Source organism: Dasypus novemcinctus, chromosome 16 (genome assembly GCF_030445035.2).
Source record: "Dasypus novemcinctus isolate mDasNov1 chromosome 16, mDasNov1.1.hap2, whole genome shotgun sequence".
Lineage (NCBI taxonomy): Eukaryota > Metazoa > Chordata > Mammalia > Cingulata > Dasypodidae > Dasypus > Dasypus novemcinctus.
The window spans coordinates 82,935,255-82,955,596 of record NC_080688.1 but is presented as its reverse complement, the minus strand read 5'-3'; the positions used below and the strand labels follow the sequence as shown (position 1 = coordinate 82,955,596).

General features: G+C 36.0%; 1 pseudogene; it reads left to right on the top strand.

Annotated features, from left to right (window-relative positions):
* The first annotated feature begins 17,112 nt into the window (after nucleotides 1-17,112).
* On the top strand, nucleotides 17,113-19,487 carry LOC131273705 (Golgi reassembly-stacking protein 2 pseudogene; annotated as a pseudogene).
* The last annotated feature ends 855 nt before the right edge of the window (nucleotides 19,488-20,342 follow it).

Below are 20,342 nucleotides of genomic sequence, written 5' to 3'. Positions count from 1 at the left end.
AACCCACCAAATACAATAAACATGTTATTTAAAAAACACAATCACTTTAGCTTAATTGATTATTGCGTAATATACTATGCTGAATGATTGGAGAATATCATTTTTTCCAAAACCATCATATATGGAGCTATCTATCAATTTTCAACAAATTTTAAAGGATTAAAATAATACAAAGTGTATCATCAGGCCTAAAGAGATGGAATTCAGAAATTGATTGTAATACAATATCTAGAAATCCCCAAATGTTTGTTATTTTTTAAAGTGCTTATAAATAATATATGGTTCAAAGAAAAAAATAACAAAGAGGTTGAGAATATATTTTATACTGAATAACAATGAAATTGCAATAAATCAAAACTTGGGGGATTCCATTAGTAACTTTAGATATAAATTTAAAATTAACTTAGTCCTAAGCTATTTTTAAGAAAAACATCATAAAAATCAATAAATCTCTAGCTAGAGTGTTCAAGGCAAAGAGAGAGAGACAAAAATCAGAAATGAAAGACTTTTTATCTCCTTATATGATGTAATATATTAAAATGATTACAAGGGGGTACTACAACAAAATATATGTAAACAAATTTGACAACTTAGATTATATTGGCAAATGTTTTAAAAATATAACTTACAGAAACTAACCCAAAGACATGAGCAAAAATGGTGTAGTAGGGCTGACAAAGGCCTGTCAATCCACAAAAATACCAGTTACTGGCAAAAATTGTCAGGATCAATTTTATTGGAACTCTGGTCAATTAATCAAGTTTATAGTAACCAAGAGAACAGTTAAACAAGCAAAAGACAACTGGAACTTTGTTGTAGAATTTTGTGACATCTAAACTTACCTTTGCCCTAATTCTTCTCTCCAGGGCTTAATGGTGGTCTTGAAGATAGCAGCCCACATTCCTGTTGAGAGTTTCTGATGGCAAAGGAAACAGGCAAGCCTTTTGTCTCAAAGAATTATGTCTATTTTGAATGGTTTGGTGGCTCCATGAAGGCATAACACAAGTGGCTTGCCCTTATTCTGCTTAACTTAGAATTTTCCCAGAGAGGAGAAGAAGCTATGTGAAGGATATTTGTTGAAGATATTTGACAGTAAATGAGCTAACAACTAACACCTAGGACAAAGAATAATAGTTGGGAAAGACAATAGATACAACAAAAGTCCTTGTAGGAAAGACTTGTGTGTGACATGCTTTGGAGAGTAAGGATTTTGAAACGTTTCCATGTATTCTGGCCATCTAGAAAGCTGCATTCATGCTCAGAATATGGCTAATGTTCAGAAAAGGCCTTAGAAGGCCCTAACTTCTCCACTCTGGCTGACCTTCAACTCTGCACAAGCAGGAAGTGAAGACAAAGACCGAGATATTAATTGCTCAGATTAGTTTTGAAATTGCAAAGCAAGAAACACACAGAGCCCATTGTAATGGCTGGGAGGTTTGTTTTACATGTGTGTTTTTGCTTGTTCATTTGTTTGTATTGGCTGTAGGTGTTTAAGGGAATCTCTATCAAATCAAATCATTAGCTTATCACTAAGCTAATTGGATAAAAACTTCAGCAATCTCACATGATAAAGAATTCAATATTTATAAAAATACCTTGGAGAAGTTATTAAGCAGCAAACAATTAAAACCCAGAACAAGTAGCAAGAAAAGTAGTGGGCAAATGACACCTTCAGGAACTAGAAGAAATGGTAAACTAAACAAAGCTAGCAGAAGGAAGTTAACAATAAAAATTAGAGTCAAGATAAATGAAATAGAGAATGGGAAAAATAGAAATGATAAGCTAGATAGAATACGTGAATCATCTAAAATCAGATGAAAGTAGAGATACTACTACTATCCTTCCAAATATAAAACTAATTTTAAGAGAATACAATGAACAACTTTACACCAACAAATTAGGTATCTAGGAATAGCCAAATTCTGAGTAACCCACAAACTACCACAACTGACTAAAATTGAAAAAAAAAAAAAAGAAAACTGAATAGGCCTGTGTCAATTAAGGGATTGAAACAATAATTTTAAAAACCCAAACAAAGAAAAGCCCAGGACCACATGCCCTTATTGGTGAATTCACAAGAGTTTTAAAGACGAATTAACAATCCTGAAACTCTTCCAAAATATTGAAGTGGCCAGCTTTACTGTCATACCAAGGACATAGAAATACATCACAAGGAAAGAAAACTACATCCAGTAGCCCTTATGAATACTGGCACAAAATGCCTCAATGAAATGCTAGCAACCAAATCCAAGAACATATCAAAATGTTTAGACACCATGACCAAATGTGATTTATCCCAAGAATTGAGTTTCAATATACAAAAATCAATATCCTAAACAACATTAATAGAATGAAGGACAATAAAACCACAAAATCATTTCAATTGGCTTAGGAATAGATTTGACAAATCTAAAACTGTTTCATGTTAGAAAAAAAATTCTCAGCAAAGTAGGAATTGAAGGGAGCTTCCTAAACCTGATAAAGGCTAGCATATGTGAAAGCCACAGTTAACAGAATAATTAGTGGTAAAAAACTAAAAGACTTCCCCCTAAGGTTATAAGCAAGAAAAAAATATCCACTTCTACCAGTAAGTTCTAGCTAGGGCAATTGGTCAAAAAAAAAAAAAAAAAAAAGGAATATGAGGCATTCATATTGGAAAGGAAAAATAAAACTACCCTTATTCTTAGATGAAAAGATCTTATTATCTAAGGTTTGAACCCTAAATAATCCAAATCCAAAAAAAAAAAAAATTAAAGATAATAGAATTCAGCAAAGTCTCAGGTAACAAGATCAAAACTCAAAAATCAGTTTTGTTTTTATACACCAACAATAAATAATTTAAAAAGGAACAGAAGAAGACAATTTCATTTACAATAGCATAAAAAGGAATTAAATACATAAAAAAATAATTTAACCAAGCTGGTGCAAGACTTCTACAGTGAAAACTATAAAACATTGCTGAAGGAAATTAAAGAGTACTTAAACAAATAGAAAGATATCTCATCTTCCTGGATGATAATTCTCCCAAAGCCAGCTATAGATTCAATGTGATCCCAATAAAATTCCCATTGTTCTTTTATGCAGAATGGTACTATTGATCCTAAAATTCATGTGGAGAGGATTGTGGGGAAATGGCTATGGGCTAACAGGCAGAGCATAATACTCTCAAAAAAAACAATGGAGAAAGAACCAAAAGCTGTCTGAGGGACTTACTTTGGGGTTCAGCAGATGAGAATAGTACCACACAACTCCCAGGAGGGTGAGGGACATAAAGACAAAGAAGCTGAAACAATAAATGTGTTACCAAGCCCCTACAGCAGCTGGGAAGGGCTCCCCTCCCCAACCCCCAAGATATTAAACTGGGGTAAAACCCCTGGCTCATTGCAGCTGAATGAGAGGAGAAGAGACATTTTCCATCCTGTCAGCTGTTTCAAGGGAAAAGGAAGAGGGATTTGGGGGGCTTTTATTCAGTGAATTAAGTCAGCAGAGCCCACTTTGATTCAAAACAGGAATACAGGATAGTCCAGACTGAAACACCTCTGTGAAGGTATGCTTACAAGCACCATCTGCTAGCCAATCCAGAAATTGCTTGGACAAAAACAGTTTACGGTACTATCTGTATCCTACCACTGAGAGAAAATCTACACCTCATTAGTGAGTCCCTGGCTTGATTCTGATAACTTAAGCCAGGCAATTTTAAAGAACTTACAATACATTGAACCAAATACCAAAGAAAAGCTGTGAAACAAACAAACAAACAATTGTCAGGAGAGAGAAATTGGCCATCAGAGTAAATCCACCAATTCAGATGCCTAGACATCAGCAAAAAATTACAAGCAATACTAGGAAATAGGAAGAGATGGCCCAGCCAAAGCAACTAACCAAATATCCTGATATAGAACACCCTGGTATACAGGATTTAAGTCAATTAATCAGAGATAATCACACAACTGTCCTAAATCACTTCAAAGAAATTAATGAAAATATGACTAAAGAAATAAAGGATATTAAGAAGAAACTGGGTGAGCACGAAGAACAATTTTAAAACCTGAAAGGAAAAGTAACAGACCTTATGATAGTGAAAGACAGGATGGATGAGATTGAAAATATATTAGAGGCACATAAGAGCAGATTTTAGTTGCTCAAAGAGAATTAGTGATTGGGAAGACAGAACATCTGAACTGGAAAAGACAGGCGAACAGAAAAAGAAGAGAACAGAAAAAAAGGAACAGAGTCAGAGGGAATTGAATGACAATGTGAAACACACAAACATTCATGTTATTGGTGTACCAGAAGAAAAGAATGGTAAAAGGGGAGAAAGTATAATTGAAGAAATAATGATTGAAAACTTCCTACCCTTATGAAAGACATAAATATCAATATCCAAAAAGGACAACACACCCCAAACAGAATAAATCTGAATAGACCTACCCAATGACACCTACTATTCAGAATGAATATCAGAGATAAAGAAAGGATTCTGAAAGCAGCAAAAGAAAAGCAAAGCCTCACATTTAAGGGAAAGCTGATGAGATTCATCACCAACCTCTCATCAGAAACCATGGAGGTGAGAATAAAAAGTAGTATGATGTATTTAAGGAACTGAAAGAGAAAAATTGCCAGCCAAGAATTTTGTATCCAACAAAAGTGCCCTTCTAAAATGAGAGTGTGTTTAAAGTCTTCACAGACAAACAAAAACAGATAGAATTAGTTACCAAAAGACCAGAATTACAAGAGATATTAAAGGGAATGCTGCAACTCGAAAGGAAAAAACAAAGGTGAGAGATTTGGAGAATTCTTTAGAAATTATTAGGAAGGGGAAACTAAACGTAAGAAGACATAAAATAGAAAAATATTACAAAAGAGAACCAAAGGGCAAAATGAACAATGAAGTAAGAAATGCTTTACATTAATAACATTGAATGTTAATGGATTGAACTCCCCAATTGAAAAACATAGACTGATAGAAAGGATAAAATACATGAACCATCTATACATTGTCTACAAGAGACCCACCTCAGATGTAAGAACACATCCAGGTTAAAATTGAAAGGTTAGAAAAAAGTTATCTCATGCAAATATTAAAAAGAGCTGGAGTAGTGATACTAACATCAAACAAAATAGATTTCAAATGCAAAAATGTTATAAGGGATGAAGATGATCATTACATATTAATAAAAGGGGCAATTCACCAAGAATAAATAACTATATTAAATATTTATGCACCTAACCTGATTACCCCAAGGTACATGAGGCACACACTGGCAAAACTGATGGAAAAAATATATGTGTCTACAGTAATAGTTGGAGACTTCAATATACCACTCTCAGCTTTGGATAGAACATCTGGACTTAGAATAAATAAACAAGGACCTTGACTAATATGATAAATGAACTATACCTAACACATATCTATACAGCATTGTACACCAAAACAGCTGGATATACTTTCTTTTCAAGTTCTCATGGATCCTCCTCCAAGATAGGCCATATATTTATGTTAAAAGACAAGATTCAAATAAATTTAAAATGATTGAAATTATACAAGCACATTATCTGATCATAATGTAATGAAGCTGGAAATCAATAAAGGATGGAAAAAGGGAAAATCCACAAATATATGGAGAACAAACAACAGTCTTTTAATCAGTGGATCAAAGAAAAAAATAGCAAGAGAATTCAGCAAATATCTTGAGATGGATGAAAATGAGATTTCAACATATCAAAACCTATAGGAAACTGCAAAAGGCAGTGCTGAGAGGGAAATTTATAATTCGCAAAGCTTAATTAAAAAAAAAGAAGAAGGTAAAAATGAAGATCTAACTGCACACTTGAAGGAACTGAAAAAAGGAAAAGTAAACTAATCCCAAATGCAAGTGAAGGAAAGAAACAGTAAATATCAGAGCAAATTAATGAAATCAAGAACAACAACAAAAAAAAATTGAAGAAATCAACAAAACCAAAAGTTGATTTTTGAGAAGATTAACAAAATCAACAAATCCTTTCCTAGACTGACAAAGAAAAAAAGAAAGATGATGCAAATTTAAAAAATTGGAAATGAGAGGGGGAACATTACCACTGACAAAGCAAAAATAAGAGAGGTCATAACAGAATACTATGACCAACCGTATGCCAAAAATGTAGAAAATGTAGAGAAATGAACAAATTTCTAGAAACACACAAATGACCTACACTGATCCTAGAAGAAACAGAAAACTTCAACAAGCCAATCACAAGTGACCAGATTGAAACAGTCATCTTAAACCTCCCAGAGATGAAAAGTTTAGACCATATGATCTCACAGGTAAATTTTCCCAATCATTCAAAGACTATCTAATATCAGTTTTGCTCAAGCTCTTCCAAAAAACTGAACAAGAAAGAATTCTACGAAACTCATTCTATGAAGCCAACATCACCCTAAAACCAAAACCAGATAAAGATACCACAAGAAAGGAAAATTACAGTCCAATATCTCTAATGATTATAGATGCAAAAATCTCCAACAAAATACTTGCATTCAGAATTCAAAAGCACATTAAAAGAATTATACACCATGATCAAGTGGGTTTTATACCAGGTATGCAAGGGTGGCTCAATACAAGAATCATTTACTATAATAAACCGCATTGACAAATTGAAGAAGAAAAATCACACGATCCTCTCAATTAAGGCACAAAAAGCATTTGATGAAATACAGCACTCTTTCTTGATAAAAACACTCCAAAAGATAGGAATAGAAGGAAGCTATCTCAATATGGTAATGTGCATATATGAAAAAACAACAGCTAGCCAGGTACTCAATGGTGAAAGACTGAAAGCTTCCCACTATGATCAGGAAAAAGACAAGAATGCCCACAATCACCAATGTTATTCAATAGTGTTCTAGAAGTTTTACCTAGAACAATTAGGATAGATAAAAGATAAAAGGCATGCAAATAGGAAAATAAGAAGTAAAACTTTCACTGTTTGCTGATGATGTGATCCTATATCTAGAATCTCCTGAAAAAGCCACAAAAAAGCATTAGCACTAACAGTTCAGCAAAGTGGTGGGATACAAGATTCATATGCAAAAATCAATAGCACTTCTAAACAGTACTGATGTGAAAACTTCAGAAGAAATCAGAAAAATAATTCCATTTTTAATAGCAACTAAAACAATAAAATATTTAGGAATAAACTTAACCAAGGACATAAAGGACCTGTATTCAGAAAACTACAAGACTTTGCTAAAAGAAACTGAAGAACACTTGAGTAAATGGAAGGACATTTCATGTTTATGGATTGGAAGACTAAATGTCTTTAAGATGTCACTTTTACCAAACTGGCTTACAAACTCTATGCAATCCCAATATATTAATAAATTCCAACAGTCTTTTTTGCAGAAGTGGAAAGACCAATTATCAAATTTATTTGGAAGGGTAAGGAGCCCCAAATAGCCAAAAAGATCTTTAAAAAGGAGAATGAAATTGGAGGACTATCACTTCTGAACTTTAAAGCATATTACTTATCTACAGTGATAAAAACAGCATGGAACTGCCATAAAGACAGACACATTGACCAATGGAACTGAATCAAGAATTCAGTAATAGACCCTCACATCTTTAGTCCAGTGATTTTTGACAAGGCTGTGAAGCCCTCCCAGCAGTGCCAGAACAGTGTGTTCAACAAATGGTACTGAGAGAACAGGATATTCATATCAAAAGAAAGAAGACTGGTACCTCACACCTTATACAAAAATTAACTCAAACTAGATCAAGAGTGCTCACTTCAGCAGCATGTAAACTGAATTCATATATACCGAAGTCCTCAAAGAACTTTGTCAAAAGGGTAAAAAGGCTGCCAGCTCAATGGGAGAAAATATTTGGCAATCATGTATCTGATAAGGGTTTAATATGCATGATATACAAAGAGATCATATAACTCAACATTATATAGACATACTACTTGATTAAAAATGGGCAAAAGACTTGAAAAGACAATTGTCCAAACAAGAAATACAAATGGCAAAGAAACACATGAAAAAATGCTCAACATCACTACTGATTAAGGAATTGCAAATCAAACTGCAAGGAGGTATCACTTAACACCTACTAGACTGGCCGCTATTAAAAAGTCAGAAAACTGTAAATGTTGGAGAGGATATGGAGAAATAGGAACGTTTATTCACCATTGGTGGGAATGTAGCATGGTACGGCCACTGTGGCGGACAGTTTGGCAATTCCTAAGGAAGCTGAATATGGACTTACCGTGTGACCCAGCAACACTACTACTAGGTATATACCCAGAAGAACTGAGAGCAGTGGCACAGACATCTGCACACCAACAACCCAGGTACCCATCAACTGATGAATGCATAAACAAATTGTGTTATATACACATGATGGAATATTATGCAGCTGTAAGCTGAAGTTGTGAAGCATATGACAATATGGATAAATCTGGAAGACATTATATTGAGTGAAGCAAGCCAGACACAAATGAACAAATACCGTATGATTGTGCTATTATGAACTAAATATGTTGTGTAAATGCATGGAGTTAATAATTAGAATATAGGTCACCAGAAAATAGAAGGAGGATAGAGAATGGAAAGCTAAGTGTTAATCTGTGCAGAATTGGTTAAAAAGGTTATTTGTAAGTCTTTGGAAATGAATAGAAATTGTTAAAGCATATCAAGGTGTTTGTAAATAGCAGTATTATTGTATGGGTATGACAGTGGTTGAAAGGGAAAGTCTAAGATCATGTATTAATTTATTGCTAAAAACTGTAATATGGGACTCTATAAGATAGTAAAACCTTATGTAAATCATGAATATGGGTGTTTTACATGAGATTATAAGACTGCTTTTACAAAATATGAATAAAAATATAATGGAAGGCAAAAGAATAGCATCTATGCACAGCAGGGGAAGTATAGAGAGATTGAGAGGTGATGAGTTTTGTTTGTTTATTATTATTGGAAAAATGAAAATGCTCTTAGAATGATTGAAGTGATAAATGCACAAATATGTGATTCCACTGAATATCATTGATTGCACACTTTGGATGGATTTCTGCTTTATTAATATGTATAAATAAAATAGATTTTTTAAAAATGTCTATGGACTTCTACAGATCCAAATAGCCAAAATGATATTGAAAATAAATAACAAAGTAGGAAGATTCAAAATTCCCGATTTCTTATCTTACCAAAAAGCCACAATAATCAACAGTATGTGTTACTGGCATAAGGGTGGACATATGGAAAAATAGATTAGAACTGAGAGTCCAAAAAGAAATCCATGGAAAATTGAATTCTGTCAATGTTGTCAAGACCATTCCATGAGCAAAGAATACTCTTCAACAAATGATGCTGAGACAGCTGGATATCCACATGCAAAAGAATGAAGTAGTTTACTTACCATACATCATATTCAAAATTAGCTTAAAATGGATCAAAGACCAACTACGGTCGGTGATACTATAAAACCCTTAAAAGAAAGCACAGGGATAAATCTTCAAAACCCTGAATTTGCTAATGAGTTCTACTTTTTTAATAGACTTTATTTTTCAGAGCATGTTTGCATTTACAAAAATAATTATACAGAAAGTACAGAGAGTTCCTTTATGCTCCTCCTCTCCCCATGCACACAGATTCTTCAATTATTAATATCTTACATTAGTGGGGTATATTTGTTACTTTTGAAGTACCAATGTCTGTACATTAAATAAAGGCCATAGATCACAGTGGGGTTCATTCTTAGTGTTGTATCATCCTATGCATTTTGATAATTGCATGTCATGTGTCCATCATTACAATATCATACAGAATATTTCACTACCCCCAAAGTGCCCTGTGCTCCACTTATTCATGCCTTCCACCTGACAACTACAGATCTTTTCAGTGTTTCTGTAGTTTTGCTTTTTTTTAATGTGTCATATTTAAAATCATACAGTATGTAGCCTTTCAGACTGGCTTCTTTTGCTTAGCAATATGTATTTAACTTTCTACCATGTCTTTTCATGGCACAATGGCTCACTTTTTATCATTAGATAATATTCCAATGTATGGATATTCCACAGTTTGTTTATACTTTCACCTTTTGAAACCCATCTTGGTTGCTTCCAACTTTTGACAATTATGAACAAACCTTCTGTAAAAATTAGTGTGCAGATTTTTGCATGGATATCAATTTTTTTATTTGCATATATAATTAAGAGCAAACTTGCTGGATTGTATGGTAAGCCTATATTTAACTGCATAAGCAACTACCCATCTATCTTCCAAAGAGACTAGAATTTGTACTCTTACCAGCAAGAAAATGAGAGTTCCTGTAGCTCCATATCCTCACCAGAATTTGGTGTTGTCAATGTTCTAGATTTAACCATTTTAGTAGGTGAGTAGTAGTATTGCATTGTGGTTTTAATTTGCAATTCCCTAATGTTATGATGCTGAACAACTTTTTAAAAGGTTATTTGCCACCTGTATCTCTTCTTTGGTGAGGTGTATGTTCACAATTTTTGCCCATTTTTAATTGGGTTGCCTCTTTTATTATTGTTGAGTTATATGTATTCTTTGTAGGTTTTGGATATGTTATTTATCACAGGTTTTGAAAATGTTTTCACTCAGTTTTTGGCTTGTCTTTTCATTGCCTCAACTGTGTCTTTTACAGAGCAGAAGTTTCCAATTTTAATGAAGTTCAAAATATCAATATTTTATTTCCTGACCATGATTTCAGTGTTGTTGACTTTTTAGGTCATCAACAAACCCAAAGTCTTCCAATTTAAATTCTAGAAATTCTAGAAGTTTTATTGTACAGGGCTTTCCATTTACATACATAATACATTTTGAGTTAACTCTTGTGAAAGGTGTCAGAGGTATCTAGATTCATTTTGTTGCATATGTAAGTCCAATTGCTTCAGCACTATTTGTTAAAAAGACTATCTTTTCTCCATGGAATTGTCTTCTCTCCCTTTTCAAAGATCAGTTGAATATATTTCTATGGGTCTATTTATATACTTTTATGTACCATTTACCTATTTTTTCACTACTTCTGCACTATCTTGCTCATTGTAGAGTTAGAGTCATCTTGAAGTCAAGCAGTTATCTGTTCTCTAAATTTGTTTTTCAGTATGTCTTAACTATTCTGGGTCTTTTGCTTTTTCATATAAACTTTAATATAAATTTGCCAATATTCACAAAAAAATCTTGCCAGGATTTTGATGTAAATTGTGTTAAAACTACAGAATATGTTTTCAAGTTATAATATATTAAAAATTGAAGAATTGAATACTGAGTCTTTGTATCCATGAACAAGGAATATCTCTCTATTTATTTAGCTCTCTGATTTCTTTAATCAGAACACTGTAATTCTTCTCATATAGTTCTAGTACATAATTTGTTAGATTTTACATAACAATTTCATTTTCCTGGTACTAACGTAAATTGTATTGGGTTTTTAATTTCAAATGTTCATTGTTGGTATATATGAAATAAATAACTTTTGTATATTAACCTTCTATTTCAAAACCTTGTTATAATTGTTTACTAACTACACAAGTTTTTTTTTTTTTTGTCAGTTCTTTGGGATTTTCTTCATAGGCAGTCATTTCATCTGTGCACAGTTTTATTTCTCTCTTTCCAAACTTTACACTTTTTCTTTTCTTTTTTTATTGTATTAGCTATGTCTTTCAGTACAAGGATGAATACCAGAGATTAGAAGGGACATACATGTCTTTTCCCAGTCTCAGAAAGAAAACATCTAGGTTCTCACCATTAAGTAAGATATTGGCTTAAGTTTTTTGAGATGTTCCTTATGAAGTTGAGGAAGATCACCTATATTCTTACTTTGCTGCAAGTTTTTAGCATGATTAGGTATTGGATTTTGTCAAATGACTTTTCTGCATCTATTGATATGATTTTTTTTTTCTTTAGCCTTATGTGACAGATTCCATTGATATTTGAATGTTAAACCAAGCTTGCATACCTAGAATAAATCCCACTTGGTTGTTGTGATAGTTAGGCTATTGTGTCAACTCAGTCAGGTAATTGTGCCAAGTTATTTGGTCAAGCAAGCACTGGGCTACCTGTAATACAAGGGCATTTATGGACTTTAGTCACCATTGACTTTACTGCAGTGGTAAATCCTAGATAGTTGGTTAGAATTACATCAATCAGGGAGACTGCCATCAGCTATGAGTGGCAATTAACCCAATTAGTTGAATCCCTTAAAAGGGGAAGTGATTCCAGCATTGAGAGAGAATTTCCCAGCTTGTCTGTGGACAGCCAACATCTCCCAGAATTTGTCAAGAATCTTCATTGGACTTTCATTGCCTACCTGCAGAATCTGTACTTGTGCATCCCCACAGCTTCATGAAAGACTCTTACATAATCTCATGCTATTGACAGATATCCCTTGTTGATTCTGTTTCCCTAGAGAACCCTGACTAATACAGCTTGGGCCATATGATCCAGCATATCCAATGATGCTAGAAGTTTCTGGCAAATAGAGATATTGTTTGGAGCCTTTAGCAGGCCCCTACAGGAGAATCATAATGCAGACTCTTACGATTTTGGAGTGAAGCCCTGCCATCCTCTGCAGATAACTACTCCCTTTTTGAAAAACAGCTTTTGGCTTGCTACTGGATCTTAGTAGAGACTAAATATTTAACCATGGGCCATAAGTTACCATGAGACTTGAGTTGCCTATTATGAGCTGAGTGTTCTCTGACCCACCAAACCAAAACATTGGGTATGCACAGCAGCACTCCATAATAAAGTGGAAGTGGTATATATGAGATAGGGCTCAAGCGGGTCCTGAAAGTCATGAGTAAGTTACATGAGGAATTAGCCCAAATGCCCATGGTCACCACAGCTGCCATGTTACCTTCTCTTTCCCAGCCCACAGCTTTGGCGTCTTGGGGAGTCCCTCACAATCAGTTGACTGAAGAAGAGAAAACTTGGGCCTGGTTCACAGATGGTTCTGCACGATATACAGGTACCACCTGACAGTAGACAGCTGCAACTCTGCAGCCCCTTTCTGAGACATCCCTGAAGGACAGTGGTAAGGGCAAATCCTCCCAGTGGGCAGAACTTCGAGCAGTGCACCTGGTTGTTCATTTTGCTTGGAAGAAGAAATGGTCAGAGGTGTGTTTGTACACTGATTCATGGGCTGTTGCCAATGGTTTGGCTGGATGGTCAGAGACTTGGAAGGAACATGATTGGAAAATTGGTGACAAAGAGGTCTTGGGAAGAGGTATTTGGATTGGCCTTTCCAAGTGGGTAAAAAAAACATGAAAATTTTTGTGTCCCACATGAATGCTCACCAGAGGGTAACTTGACCAGAGGAAGATTTTAATAATCAAGTGGATAAGATGATCCACTCTATGGTTAATGCTCAGCCTCTTTCCCCAGCCACTCCTGTCATTGCCCACTGGGTTCATGAACAAAGTGGCCATGGAGGTAGGGATGGAGGTTATGCATGGGCTCAGCAACACGGACTTCCCCTTACCAAGGCTGATTTGGCTACAGCCACTGCTGAGTGCCCAATCTGCCAGCAGCAGAGACCCACAATAAACCCCTGATATGGCACCATTCCTCGAGGTGACCAGCCTGCTACCTGGTGGCAGGTTGACTACATTGGACCACTTCCACCATGGTAGGGGCAGTGATTTGTTTTAACTGGAATAGACACATACTCTGGATATGGGTTTGCATTTTCTGCATACAGTGCTTCTTCCAAAACTACCATCTGTGGACTTATTGAATGCCATTCCACACAGCATTGCTTCTGATCAAGGAACCCATTTCACAGCAAATGATGTGCAGGAATGGGCACATGCCCATGGAATTCACTAGTCTTATCATGTTTCCCATCACCCTGAAGCAGGTGGATTTATAGAATGGTGAAATGACCTTTTGAAGACTCAATTACGGTGACAACTAGGTGGCAATACCTTGCAGGGCTGGGGAAATGTTTTCCAGGAGGCTGTGTATGCTCTAAATCAGTGTCCACCCTATGGTGCTGTTTCTCCCATAACCAGGATCCATGGGTCCGGGAATCAAGGGATGGAAATGGGAGTGGCACCACTCACTAATATCCCTAGTGACCCACTAGGAAAATTTTTGCTTCCTGTCCCTGCAACTTCAAACTTTGCTGGTCTACCGGTTTTAGCCCCAAAAGGAGGAGTACTATCACCAGGGAACACAGCAATGATTCCATTAGACTGGAAGTTAAAACTGCCACCTGGCCCCTGTGGGTTCCTCTTACCTCTGAATCAACAGTCAAAGAAAGGGATTACTGTACTGGCTGGGGTGATTGATCCTGACTATCAAGGGAGGTAATGGGGGTAAAGAAGAGTTTGTCTGGAATACAGGAAATCCCCAGGGCATCTCCTAGTACTGCTGTGTCCTATGATCAAAGTCAATGGAAAATTGTGACAATCCAATCCAAGAAGGACTAACAGTGGTTCAGAATCTTTAGGAATAAAAGTTTGGGTTACCCTACCAGGCAAAGAACCATGGCCAGCTGAAGTACGTGCTGAGGGTAATGGAAATATGGAATGGGTAGAGGAAGAAGGTAGTGATAAAATTGAACTTAGACCACATGATGAGTTACAGAAACAAGGATTATAATGGTCATGAATCTTTCTTCCTTGTTTCATTATGATGATGATTGTATATGTCCACAAAACAAATTTGTCTTCTTCCCCCGAACTTTCCCCTTATCATATAACATATAACATATCATGTCATAATATTTGAGGATATCAAGTTTGAGAGTGAATATTACCCAAGAACTTGCACCCTATTCTGTATGGAATTAATGTATTTCCAGCTGTATGCAGGGAAGTAGAACATTGTTAGGCATAAATATATATACATTTATGCCTAACAATGTGTGTGTGTGTGTGTGTGTGTGTGTATGCATGTCAGTTATTGTTTTTACTTAGAGACCAAGTATGGTTTAAGGTAATATGTATGGCTGCCGAGTTGACAAGGGGTGGACTGTGATGATTAGGCTATTGTGTCAATTCGATCAGGGAATTGTGCCCAGTTATTTGGTCAAGCAAGCACTGGGCTAACTGTAATGCAAGGGCATTTGTGGATTTTAGTCACTATTAACTTTACTGCAGTCATAAATCATAGATAGCCGGTTATAATTACATCAATCAGGGAGATTGCCATCAGCAATGAGTGACACTTAACCCAATCAGTTGAATCTCTTAAAAGGGAAAGTGATTCTAGCATTGAGAGAGAATTTCCCAGCTCATCTTTGGACAGCCAATATCTCCCAGAACTTTTCAAGAACATTCACTGGACATTCATTGCCTATCGGCGGAACCTGGACTTGTGCATCCCCATGACTGCATGAGAGACTCTTATATAATTGCATACTATTAACAGATATTTCTTGTTGATTCTGTTTCCCCAGAGAACCCTGACTAATACAGTTGTGGTGCATAATTTTTTTTTGTTTTACTTGGATATGTTTTGCTAATACTATGTTGATAATCTTTGCATCTACGTTCATGTGAAATATTGGTCTGTAACTCTTCTTTCTTGTAATATCTTTGTTTTTTTGGTGTTAGGGTAATACTGGACTCACAAATTGGTCTAACAAGTGTTTCTTCTGATTCTTATCCAATCAATCTATTAAATATGATATATCTATACAATGTAATAATATCCTGCCCTTAAATAAACAAAGTACTGATGTGATGCTACATAAGGATAGACTTTGAAAAGCTTATGCTAACTGAAAGAAGCCAGATACACAAGGCCACATATTGTATTAATCCATTTATATGGACTAAGAAGAATAAGCAAATCCATAGAGACAGAAAGCAGAATAGTGTTTGCTGGAGAAAGAGAATAAGGAGTCATTGCTTAACAGGTACTGTGTTTCCTTTTGAGGTAATGAAAATATTCTAGAATTAGATAATAGTGATGATTGCAACAAATGGAACTGCATTGTATACTTTAAAATAGTTTAATGGTAAATTTTGTTTTGTTCTTTTTACCACAATTTTTAAAAAATGACACAATATGAAATAATTTTCTTAATCCCACATATAATAAAGATGTTAAATTCTCAGACAATCTCAAAGTCCAGATGGTTTTCTGGTTAATTTTATCAAATGCATAAGGAAAAACCACCACCAATCTTATGCAAACTTTTCAGAATATAGAAGAGTAGAGAACATACCCCAACTTCTTTGAGATGTCAGCTTAATCCTAATACCAAAATTGACATATGTATTATATCCCAAAATGGATAGAACAGACTATTAACCTTCATAAATATGAATAAAAAAAATTATAAAGAAACTATTATCAAAGGAATACAACAATTTATAAAAAAGAATAATATGTCATCATGAAGTATGACTTATTCCAAGAATGCAAGTTTGGCTTAATATTTAATAATCATTCCATGGAAATTACTGTTCTAACAGAATACAGGAAAAAAAAAACACATGATAATTTCAGTAATTAGAGGGAAACTTGTGGAAAACCCTGTATCTATCATGAAGCTAGAGTGCCCTGAGAAGACACCCTGAGACTATTATGTAAGCAGCTTTGGTGTTTGATATTAAGACATAGCAGAAAGTGTACCACAGGGATCAGATATATTGGATATATTGGATATATTGGAAGGTAACCATGGGACATGAAAATGGATAGGGAGACATCACAACCAGAAGAAAACCATTCCAGGTTTTCCTATAAACACTAATCTGGGTATATACCTCTCTCCTCCCATAAAAGTATCGAAAGCATGACACCTGAAACAGAATAGAGAGGTAAAATGAACAGCAGCTTATCAGCATGTGAGAAAGACACTATGAAAGGTAGTTGCCAAACATAAAGACTGGGAGGACTTAAAACTGAAAAACACTCAGTGTTTTCTTGTTTTGTTTCTGCTTTTGTTTTTTAAATATGTTCCAGGGATTGAACCCAGTACCTCGTATGAGCTACATTTGCTCCCCAAAGAGAGTTGATTTTTTCATTTGTTTTTATTTTAAGGAGGTACTGGGGATCAAATCTGGGATCTCATGCAGGGAAAGCAGGCTCCATCTGCTCCCCTGAAAAACAATTTTAAAGATGACTTTAAAACATTCCTCGAGCAGCGCGGAGCCCGGCCACAGCGATCGCCCGCCGCCATGGGCTCTTCGCAGAGCGTGGAGATCCCGGGCGGGGGCACTGAAGGCTACCATGTCTTGCGGGTTCAAGAAAATTCACCAGGACATAGAGCTGGACTGGAGCCGTTCTTTGATTTTATTGTTTCTATTAATGGTTCAAGATTAAATAAGGACAATGACACTCTTAAGGACCTACTGAAAGCAAATGTCGAAAAACCTGTAAAAATGCTTATCTACAGCAGCAAAACACTGGAGCTACGAGAGACATCAGTCACCCCAAGTAACATGTGGGGTGGCCAGGGCTTGCTTGGAGTGAGCATTCGTTTCTGCAGCTTTGATGGGGCAAATGAAAACGTTTGGCATGTGTTGGAAGTGGAATCAAATTCTCCTGCAGCGCTGGCAGGTCTTAGACCTCACAGTGATTATATCATTGGAGCAGATACAGTCATGAATGAGTCTGAAGATCTGTTCAGCCTTATTGAAACACATGAAGCAAAACCATTGAAACTTTATGTGTACAACACAGATACCGATAACTGTCGAGAAGTGATTATTACACCAAATTCTGCATGGGGTGGAGAAGGAAGCCTAGGATGTGGCATTGGATATGGCTATTTGCATCGAATACCTACACGCCCGTTTGAAGAAGGAAAGAAAATTTCTCTTCCAGGACAAATGACTGGTACACCTATTACTCCTCTTAAAGATGGGTTTACAGAGGTCCAGCTGTCCTCAGTTAATCCTCCATCTCTGTCACCTCCAGGAACTACGGGAATTGAACAGAGTCTGTCTGGACTTTCTATTAGCTCAACTTCACCAGTTGTCAGTAATGTTCTAAGTACAGGTGTACCAACAGTACCATTATTGTCACCACAAGTAAACCAATCCCTCACGTCTGTGCCACCAATGAACCCAACTAGTACATTACCAGGTCTGATGCCTTTACCAGCGGGACTCCCTGACCTCCCCACCCTCCCCAATCTCAACATCCCCACACCACACATCATGCCAGGTGTGGGCTTAGCGGAAATCGTGAACCCGGGTTTGCCACCTCTTCCTTCCTTGCCTTCCCGAGACTTACCTGGCATTGCACCTCTCCCTATGCCATCCAAGTTCCTTCCGCCATTCCCTTTGGTTCCAGAAGTCTCTTCTGCAGCAAGCTCTGGGGAGCTGCTGTCTTCCCTTCCACCCACCGGCAACCCACCCTCCGACCCTGTCATGACTACTGCCACGGCAGACGCTGTCTCCTCACTCACAGTGGATGTGATGTCCCCTCCTGCAAATGCCCCCACTGCTGCTGAGGACAGACTCAGCGAATCCGCCCGGGCCAGTGAGAAGCCTCCTCCTGCAGTTACAGATGCACATGCTTCTGAGTCACCTTAACTTTGAACCGTTCTTCACAATTGGCGTGGTATATTTATTTAACCACAGGAGCGTCTGGAAATGCAAACTACCATCACTTTCATACTAGTTTGTATCGTATCTGTAGGCATCCTGCAAAAAATTCCAAGGGGAAGGCTAAGCAAGAAGATGTGGGCTTATATCCTGCCAAGTTGGGGTGCAATAGATGGGCCAGGGAGGGAAATGTCAGAAAGTGCTTGTGTTTTAAAACAGCCAAAAAGAATTGTAAGGGTGACTTGCTGCCAGGCTTCTACTGCCATTCTTGGGGGTGTACATCTTTGGGAAAGGTGGTAACAGGGTGTCCACTAGGTTTCCTGTCTTTCTACTGCTCCTTCTGTAAGAAAACAAAATATTTTATGCCTAGTACTCATGGCATTTCTTGTACTTTATAAATCGTTTGCAAGAATGCAAACCACCTCACTAAACCATGAAAAGGAGACATTTTACTTTTGGTCTCTGTGAGTCACGTATCTATTAAAGCTTACAGGAAAATTCCAACTAAAGATATTTGTTAAAGCTACACAGTGTGCACTATTAATTGAACATCTTTTTAATCAGCCTCTACACAGATCCTTGTTTTGAGCTTTCAAAATTACTCAAGACATTTTGTATCTGCTGCTGTTGCTTGTAAGTCCAACATAAAATGGCATTTAAAAAGAAATAAAGGAGATGTTGCACAGTTTAAACTAGAGGGCGGCACTTTGTGGCTACTTAAAATATTATAGCTACTGGGTATGCATAGATACAGCAATAAATTACAGTAATTTTACTTTTCTTGTTATATCTAAATTTTAAGTTCTAATTGCCATGTGTGTACTCGTCACTCCCTAGTCTCTCACGTCTTTCATGTAACTTTTCACATTTTATGTTTGCCTTCTCCTGAGTTTTCCAAGAGGTGATAAATTAATTGGAATTGATATATTGAGTGAAATTAAACACATGTATTCCTGTTTTTGAAATAAGATGAAAGAAGTTCATCAGTCTTTGACCTGGTGCTAGTGTGAAACCCTCGTATCTCCTGCAGTGGTGGACACTGCTTAGTGGCACGCACCATGTGACTGACCTCTGACCACTCAGCCAGAAACCAGAGTCGCCAATGCCAAGCCAGCATTTTTGAGGGGTCCTGTGCTGGCCAGCTTTAGAATGCATCTGCTTCTGGAGCTGGGGTTGTATTTGAAGCTAAATGATAAAAGAAGGCTCTAACTCTTCAAAGTTTCTTTTGTTTGCATTATAAATATTTTTAGTTTATTTCCAAAAAAAAAAAAAAAAAAAAAAATTCCCATTACTATATTTTCTATAATGCAAATTCAGTTAAAATTCCTGTAAAATTGTTTTTCATTTATTATTTTTGTTTTTGAAAATAAAAATATTTATTATGCATTTTAGGGTTAATTTAGAAATACATTAATAATGATAATACCTCAGAAGGTGATATTATATTATAAAATAATTCAATGTTAAATTTGATAGTTGTTATTATAAACATAAACTGAATGAATCAGAATTCAAAGTCCACAAATTGACTATAAAAGAATTGGAATTTGATACTATCTCTCTCTTTTCTAAAAAGCAATTCCCAGTTTTAGCTGGATTTAAGATTAAATAGAAACATTTCAGTAATAAAATATAGTACAGGTCAGTTTTTAATAGAATCATGGGTATTGAGTTGTTCTTGGTAAGAATGATTCTGAAAGCTAAAATGACAAAATAAAAGATTATTCTGAGTACACTATAATGCTAATCTTTGTACTGAAAAATATACTATGAGTTTACAAAGCATGTATATTATTTGTATTATGTTGTCTCTTAATCTTCCC